At 44.8% G+C, this 8,905-nt stretch overlaps 1 long non-coding RNA gene across 1 annotated transcript; it reads right to left on the bottom strand.

Annotated features, from left to right (window-relative positions):
• Positions 1-894: 894 nt before the first annotated feature.
• On the bottom strand, positions 895-5,882 carry LOC104876957. Its single transcript, XR_784461.2, has 3 exons — positions 5,727-5,882; positions 1,827-1,944; positions 895-1,054 (listed from the first exon to the last, which is right to left on the bottom strand). It is a non-coding gene; the product is annotated as an uncharacterized LOC104876957 (long non-coding RNA).
• Positions 5,883-8,905: the final 3,023 nt, after the last annotated feature.

The raw sequence follows: 8,905 nt of genomic DNA, 5'->3' as shown, positions 1-8,905 counted from the left end.
GGCAGTGTCTGCTGCTGCAGGGACAGCACAGAGAGTTGAGCTCAGGCTAAAGGTCAGGTCTGCCCCTCCCCAGCAGTGTAAGCTCTTGGGGTCAGTGTGCCTTTGAAATGAGGCTAAGGATCTCTGCCCCATCTATTCTCATGGAGTATTTGAGAGTAAGTTAACATATTTGAAGGTGCTATGAAAGCTGTCAAGTATTTATTCCATGCATAAACTCTGGGCTTACAATGAAGGTTAAATTACATAATTCATATCCACATACACACGGTATTTTGGTGTTTTAACAACTGGCTTTTGGGATGGGGGGGCCTGAGTTTTAGCCTTTGTTAATTTCCATGGTGTACATATTCCCACCACGACTGATTTCAGAGGACTGCAGCGATGCCACTGAGCGTCAAGGGAAGAGCAATGCACACAGTGAGCTCTTTCCGACTGGTCTGAGCCTGCTCCACCTCACCACTGCCTCCTCCCACTCAAAACACTTAGCACAGTGCAGGGGGAGCAGGGGAGGTGGCCTCCTGTCCGCTCATTGTATTTTCACCCGCCAGAGGGGGCGGGTGGCAGCCCTACCCTGTTCTGCTGAGTCAGACTTTCCGGATGGTGTGTGTTTTTGTTGTTTTCTGTTTTGTTTTGTTTTGGTACTGGGGATCAAACTTGGGACCTTGTGTTTGCAAGGCGCGCGGCGGAACCAGAGCTAAACCCCCAGCCCAGGATGGTGTATGTTTTTAAAGCTCCCAGCGGGTAGTTCTAATTCATAGCCCCGATCAGGAAGTGCAGCACCAGGCTGCCAACTCCGTGGGTACAGAAATGGGGCCAATTTGCGATTGCAACACCCCAGCCCACAACAGGCCCCCAACCTAAATGATGCTTCCCTGAATGAATCATAGATCACCTTGCCTGGAGCTAACATGACCCAGCAAGGGGTCCGACCTGCAGGGATAAGTGGAGAGAGGTCCTGGCTGGCTGTCACGTACTGGGTTTCTCTTCATTGTCCAGGTTCGCCCACTAACCTGGGCTGGTCCTAGTGTCCCCAGTGCCACCATCCATGCTGGTCCTGCTGACAGAAGAAAGAAAGACAGGTAGAAAGAAGTCAAGGAAATTGTAATTTAAAAATCGTACCTTCAAGGAAACGCAACCTCAAATCAGTCAAAGTTACCTCAGTTTATTATGCCTTCCTCACTCCTACGCCTGTTTTTCTTCCAGATTTCTTACTCCTAAATTCATAAAGAATCTAAAAGATGCAGTAAGTCTGTAAATTAGGCCCATGTTTTTCTTTTGAAACTATAGATTCACAAATTCTACAGACTTCCATCTTCGTGGGAAGAACACTATGAAGGGGATGCCAATCTCCGAACTTCAAACACATACAGACAGTTTGCAGTCGGCCCACTGTGGATAACCTGACAGACAGCAGGAAAACACTGTCAAGGCTGTCCACCTTCAGGACACCCTCAAGCCCACGTAAACCTTCACGCCCAGACCACCAGGCACCTCTCCCTCGAGCACCCACACTCCTGAGTGCGTGCTCCTTTGATTCTGCATACTAAATCCGCCTCTGCCTCTCAGACTCCCGAAATGCTTTTCTGTGCCAAGAGCTAACACAAAGGCCTCTGCCTCCTCTTTGCAGAAGCTCCTTGGGCCCTGTCTGCTGACACCACCGCTGCCCTGAGTCCTCGGCACACATTGCATCCCACGGGAACTATGCTCCCTCCCTCCCTCCCTCCCTCCAGACCCTCAGAGTCCAGGGCCCCTCCTCCTCCTTTTTCCCTCTTCCCCTCTCTGTAGGTGCCTCAAAGAGCCGCCTGTGACCCCTGCATCCAACTCACCAGGAGTGGAGGGTACAAGGGTTCATGTGCCTGGTCCGTTTCCTCCAGCCCCTGTTGTCTTTGTCTGGCAGCTCTGCCCCTGCACTCTGCCACAGCAGGCCCTCCCTCCACAAAGGTTCTGTGGATAAAGACAAACAAGTCACTGGAAGGAACCACAGGAAGGGAGGAGAGGAAGACATTCCAGGTGATTTAGTGACTCCAGGAAAGACCTGGAGTAATTGGGGCTTCCTTGGCCCATGTACAACGGCAGAGGAAAACTGATTTCCAAGCCAAAAATGTTCACATACTCCATCTATCACTGACTGTACATCCACCCATTTTTATGTTCTCTCTCCATCCTGATGCCAATATAAATACCAACTCCCGGGTCTTTTTCAAGACAACCAGGAGAAAAGGAGAAGGTGGACTTCTCCAAGGATGTAAAATTCCTATAGCATCTGCTTTAGATACAAATATAATGATCAAATTATCCCAATCACTATCACAACTGCACTCGCAGGGAGGAGGGAACAGCCCACTCACAGCCAGGACTACTGTAGAAAAATCCAACTCTAAAAGTGACAGTAGAGAGTCCTGATGGCCATAATGCCCGAGATGGAAATTGAATGTTGTTATTCTTAAGGTGAGTGTGGTTCTCCAATTTAAGACGAAGAGGCAGTGTCTTGGCATTCACTAAGCACCACAAATAGCCTTTGTTTAGATGGTGCTCAGCACACAAGTACTAATCTGTACACAGCCCCCGGGATGATACCTTCCCCGCTGTCTTGGAGATGAGCTAAACCTGTTCAGAGCCTTAGCCAGAGGCTCACCAAAAATTAGCTACTGCCACGGGTTCCCTAACTGCAGAATCCCCGGCTCTTGCAGGGAGAGTACAGATTCCAGGCTCAGCTTTTCCCCTCACTACTCCTTCCAGATGAATCCTAACAATAGAGTCACTGAGGGCACAGAAGGAGGCAAGCTCTTTTCCTTCCCTTTCTTCTGATGTTTGTCTTGGTGCAATTGAAGCAGAGAAGAGAGAAAGGGGAGGGTGGTGTTTATGGCAGGGACTGGGTGACCGATGACCACATAATTCTTAACTTCACAGCTTTTAGGTCTACAGTTTTTAGGATATCCAGAGGAATGACGCTAGCTCTTTTACAAAGGTGGTGTTGAGGCCAGAAATTATTATTTTAAGCTGAGACTGAAAGTATGACCTATACTCAGGGCCTGTCACACAGACCTTGGATTTCCTGTCTCCATTACTCAGTTCCTCTGAGCCTCACCTGATCTCTGCCCTGCCGTCCCCAGCCACAGCCCTGGAAGGAAGGGAGTGAACCTCATTCATCTTAGAGCTCCTCGGACCCAGCAGACAGAGGTGCTGGCAGAGAGTAATACATTTTTCTTAAATTTTGTTTTCCACCTTTATTCCCAGGCTAACTTTTCTGCCTCTTTGAGCCACCTCCCTCCTTAGCCTCCCTTCTTCTCTAGGCTGAATGTCTCAGCTGGCTCCTCCCACTCTCCTTGCTTAGGGACAGGGGATGCCAGGGTCTGGAGGTGTCCTTTGTGCAAACCTGTGGTTCTGGCGGTCATCTAGGGCTGCCTACTATAAGGCACTCACGTAGGGAAACCTCCCTTCCCCTCCTCCTCACTTTACATTTTTAGCGGGTGAGGGTTGACACAAATTTCTCCATTTTGATTCTGACAACTTCCACGTTTCTGGTACAGGATAGAGGAGAGAAGATGGAGGCGGAAAGGGTCCGACTGTGGTGTGGAGAGTGTGGCTAGCAATAGTTCTGTGGCTTAAGCAGGAGGGACCCCCAGCTTGGAAGGAAGCTTGGGAAGTCGTTAAGAATCACACCATGAATGTACAGCAAAGGGACATTAGAACTAGTCGTATTTTAGACCACAGAAGCTTCTCAATGCTGTTCGTTCACAAGTAACTCTCTTGAGGGACTCAGTTTAACGCAACACGGTATACACTGAAAGCATATCGAGTTCAATTTGTGTCAGTCTACCATCTTTGAAATAGAATACGTAAAATATATCTAATGATGATATAGTTTGTAGTTGTTAATGACTATTAAGAATATGTTGTAGAGGGAAAGGTGACAGATGAAATCTATTGCATTGCTTTATAACATTGCTAAGATACATTTGGCAACTTAAAACCACACACATTTACCTGTTTTTGAGAGACAAAAGCCCATGCACAGAATAGAATACTTACTTAAGAATCTCTCGCAAGGGCCGGGCATTTAGCTCAGTGGTTCGGTGGCCTGCCTCACAAGCGCAAGGACCCAAGTTCGAATCCCGGTACCCCCCCAAAAAAAAGACTCTCTTGCAAAGCTGCAACCCAGGTGTCAGCTAGGACTAGAGCCTTACTGGATGGCTTAACTGGAGAGGGGGTTGCTTTCAAACGCAAATGTTAATAGCTTCTCCGGTGTGAAAAAGTAAAAGTGTAAATAAGGTTCAAATGGTATAGTTGAGAGTGTGAAATAGGAAGAAAATGTCTAAAGGAGTAGGGGAAGCAGGAAGGGAAGGGGGAAGGAAAGAAGGGAAAAGAAAAAAGTATGAAAAAAAGGAAACAAAGTCTTTGCAAATAGGGGAGTGGGGAGGGGTGAAGGGAGGGCAGGGGAATGCAGAAAAAATAAGAACCAAGATCTGTCACGTAAAGGTACAAGATTCCAATGATGAATGTAACTGTACTGTATACCTTAAACGAATGTACCAATAAACTTAATGGGGGAAAAGAGAAGCAAATGTTTTCTGGCAGGACACAGTTTTTTGAAGACTGAACCGAGCGACTTTCTCAGTTCCTTGCTTCCTGCAGGGCTTTGGAGGACATTGGCTCAAGGCTACCCTGAGTTCTGACACCTGAGCTTCCCCAACATGGATCTTGCTTTACCCCAGGCAGAGGGAGAGTGACAGTAGGACAGAAGTCACCAGCTGGCATCACTTCATCTAGGAAACAGCATTCTTTAACTATCGCCAGTACTTTACTGTACAAACAAGGTACTCACAGAAGGGGATCTCACAATGCTATGAATGCTGCGCGCCATCTGAGAGGCCGCCTCCCACATCTATACATCGAAGAGCGAGTGGATGAGGAACTCATAGTCTGTCTGCCCCCAGTGAACCCACAGAACTTGGGATCAGTGCAGGGAAGCAGTTTACTTGGTGGAATGTTACAGTTAGAGTAAATAACTCTGTGTCAAACACTGCTCCCTTAGCCAGACAGGACTCTGCTGGAAGGGTGATCATGGGGGAAGGAGAGTGACCCCCCCTTACTACAGTGAACCCCTCTCCCCTGCCAGCTGCATCTCTGTGCTCGGGACTAAGCTCGGCCAGTCTGTTCTCATCCAAGTTCTCAGACATGCACAGACCCTGGTACAGGAAAAGTCGCTTTTGTTCTGTGCAGATGAAACAGGATACTCTTCGTCTGGTTCATACCCCTTCCTGGGACTGCCTCTTTCATATAAAGAATGTATCAGCTACATTCCTGAAGATGAGAAACCAAATGCTGTCAGGCCTGATTTGTGATTCTTGGAGGAAGAAAGTAGACAGACAGGGAGGGTCTATCTAACTGGATGCGCGTAACAGAGGGACAGTAGGATTGTCAGGTCAGCAGACAGCTCATAAAACACAATGTCTTTGATCTGTAAGTCACCAGTTTAGTTAGGGTTGCCCTGAGACATTCCCTTGAAATATATACATTTTTAGAATTCTTCCAGGAAAGATTCACCCTTTTGGGTTATCTTTTTTGTAGTATTCTAGGTTTTGATTTATCATTCCCTAAGAAGTCATGAATGAGATTTCACCTTTATTTGTTCAAAACTTACTGGACATACCTAAGTGCTCTCCCTCTGGAGTCTGCTCAGATATGACCCTAGGCACGTCTATTACAATTTAGAGAGAAATTACCATCCCAGAGAGAGCCGTGAAGTGGAGGGTCTTGGAGCCTTGATGTTCAACTTGGCCTTCAGATATTAACACGACTTTTCCCATCAGACTATGGAGCCTGGAGGAAACACTGCAGGATATTAAACATATTAACACCATGCTTTTCAAGAAAAAAACTGTAAGAAGGCCGGGGATTTAGCTCAGTGGTTCCACCACCTGCCTCAAAAGCACGAGGTCCCGAGTTTGATCCCTGGTACCAAAAAAGAAAAAGAAAAAACTGTGAGAAGCTGGCTTTGGTCCTAAGGATGACGTGCTCAATCGGTGACGAAAGGCTGGCCAGGCTCTCTTAGGTCAGAACTCCTTGGTTTATACAGAGGGCAACATGGAAGGCACAGGATCTCAACTTACATTAAAGAAATGAGGAATTCAGAGTACAAGGTCAAAGAGTCCACATATCTGCCTTAGAGTAAGAGCATCTTAGAGTTGTAAATTGTTGTTATATTTGGTTTAGGGAGGTGTTTGGTGATAAGAGTAGCTGGGAAGTTAAAGTTAAACGGAGCAAAGTTTGGATTTGTGCGTCAGATTTCACCTCAAAAAGAAGTATACTTTCTCCAAAGCTAATTTTAGAATTTGCAAGGAAAATTTCTTGAGAATGGGGGGGGGTTAGGTCTCCTCAAAAAGAAGGACGAAGAGGCAGAAAAGTACAAAAATTCAAAGAGGTGAGAGCAGATTAGGGTTTACATTGAGAATGACCGTACTGTGCCTCATATTCCAGAGCTTTCTACTGGAAATACACACGTGTGGGAAAAGCACACGACGAAGACATTCAATCCAACAAGCCACGGCAAAGAAAACACACTGACCCTATTACCAGAATTAACCAAGCTAGTGAAGATGATTTTGCCACCCCTCAGAAGCATACTGTGCTGCTCGACCATCACCCCCTTGAGCCCACAGGGATAACCCGTCCTGTCCGCTGTGGACACCCTCTCCTTTATACTTTTATCGCCGTGCATGCACCACTCAACCACAGTTTCATTTTGTGTGCTTTTTGAACTCTTATGTGCATGGAAACATGCCTTGTGCATTTTTTTCACCCTTGGCTTCCTTTGCTCAAGGATCCACCCATGCCGTTACTGCGGTGCCGCTGGAGAAAATTAATCATCACCGTGGACCATCCCATTGCACGGCTACCCCATCATGCTGTGTCTACCCTACTGTGGTGGGCACTGGGGGTGTTTCTGTTTGGGGGCTAGGAGGGATGATGCTGTTGTCACGTCCTGAAAGAGTTTGGGTGTCCATGCATTCATTTGTCCTTGTGCATGTGTGCGCACCTCGGGGTAAAACTGTGGAGTTGTATCTTCAAAGTTAGCAGACATTGCCCAGCTGTTTTCCAGAAGGGTTTACATTAAGAGTGACTGCACTGTTCCTAATATTGTAGAGCTTTCTCCTGAGCAACGTTTAAGAGTTCTGTTCCTCTACATCCTAACATGTGGTATACAGAGCCATTTTAATATTAGCCATAGCTGTTTCCAAAAACAAAAACAAAAAATAACAACCTCTGGTGCAGATGGGGAGAAAAAGGAGCTTTTAGACACTGTTGAGGGGGATGTAAATTAGTAAAGCATTATAACAGTATAACAGACCCTCAAACAACTAAAAATAAGCCTATTAGCATATTACCTAGCGATCCCACTTCTGGGGATATATCCAAAGGGAAAGAAACCCGTACCAAAGAGATTCCTGCAGGCTCATGTTTATTGTGGTGCTGTTCACAAGAGCTGAGCCAGAATCTGCCTGGCTGCCCATGAGATGAATGAATAAAGGAAAGATGACCATACATACAGTGGGGTGTTACTGGACCACAGAGAGGAATGAAACCTAATCATTTGCTGCAAAACAATGGAAGTGCAGGACATTCTGTAAGTGAACGATAGTGGCACCTTGGTTCACAAACCTAATTCATCCCACCATTCTGGAGAAGATGCTCGTGGTCCTTTGTGTTACCTAAGGTAGAGTTCACGAATAGAAACAAACTTTTGCCAACACCAAATTGTTCATGAACAGAAGTGTTTGTGAACTGAGGTCTTACTGAAAGCCAGACACAGGAAAAGTATTGCATGTTCTCTCATATATATGGGAGCTAGAAAAATAACTGACCTCAAAGTAGAAGAGTGATCATTAGAGACTGGATAGGGTGGAAGGAGAGTGGAGAAAAGGCAGCTGGACTCAGGCACACTGGGTGGATGCACGGAAATACCACACTGAACTCTACTGATCTATATCTAATTAACATGTATTAATAGTTTTTAAAAATTAGCCAATCTTTGAGTATATGATCTTATTCATGATTTGAATTTGCATTCCTCTGAGGACCGAGTCTGAGTACATTTTTGCATTTTTATTTGGCTATCCTTTTTTACAAAACCCTCAACTTTGGTTGGTTTCCTATGAAGTTATAGTTTTTATCTTAAAAATATTTTGAATACACATTCTTTTTAGGTTATATGTATTGAAAATAACTTCCACCTTTTTAGTTTGGCTTCTCAATCTCTGTCACGTCTTCTGATCTAAAGAAGCTTTAACTTTTTTTTTAACTTTTTTTTTCTTTTTATTGAGTTTATTGGTACAATCTAGGTATACAATACAGTTACATTCATCATTGAGATTCTGTACCTTTACATAATAGGTCTTGATTCTCATTTTTTCCCCTTGTCCCTGCCCTCCTTTCATCCCCTCCTCCCCTCCCCATTTACAAACACTTTATTTCCATTTTTTCAGTTTCTCATATTTTTTTCCTCTCCCTTATTACCTTCCCCCACCCTTCCCACTTTCCCTACACCTTTAGCCCTTTACTTCCTATTTCACCTTATTAATGATCTCATTAGGATCCTGTGTACTATTATAGTTTTTCGCACCAAAGAAACTATTCGGTATTTCAGTTAAAGAAATCTCTGTATGAACATTAAAAATAGGGAATCCTAAAATAAAACTAAAAAGGAAAGTAAGAGAAAAGACAATGATGTAAGATTAAAATAATCCTTAATTCTGAAGATGAAAATGGTCCCTTAATATATTTAAATTGCTAAAAGAAGCTTTAACTTTAATTCAGTTCAATATTTAAGCACTTTTTTTGACAGGGTGTGGCATTCGAGGAATTTATCTCCTCTAATATTATGAAGATATTTTCTTATTTATCT

The sequence above is a fragment of the Fukomys damarensis genome, unplaced genomic scaffold (genome assembly GCF_012274545.1).
Source record: "Fukomys damarensis isolate Sample0158 unplaced genomic scaffold, DMR_v1.0_HiC HiC_scaffold_2, whole genome shotgun sequence".
Taxonomy (NCBI): Eukaryota; Metazoa; Chordata; class Mammalia; order Rodentia; family Bathyergidae; genus Fukomys; species Fukomys damarensis.
This window is presented reverse-complemented; position numbering and strand designations above follow the sequence as displayed.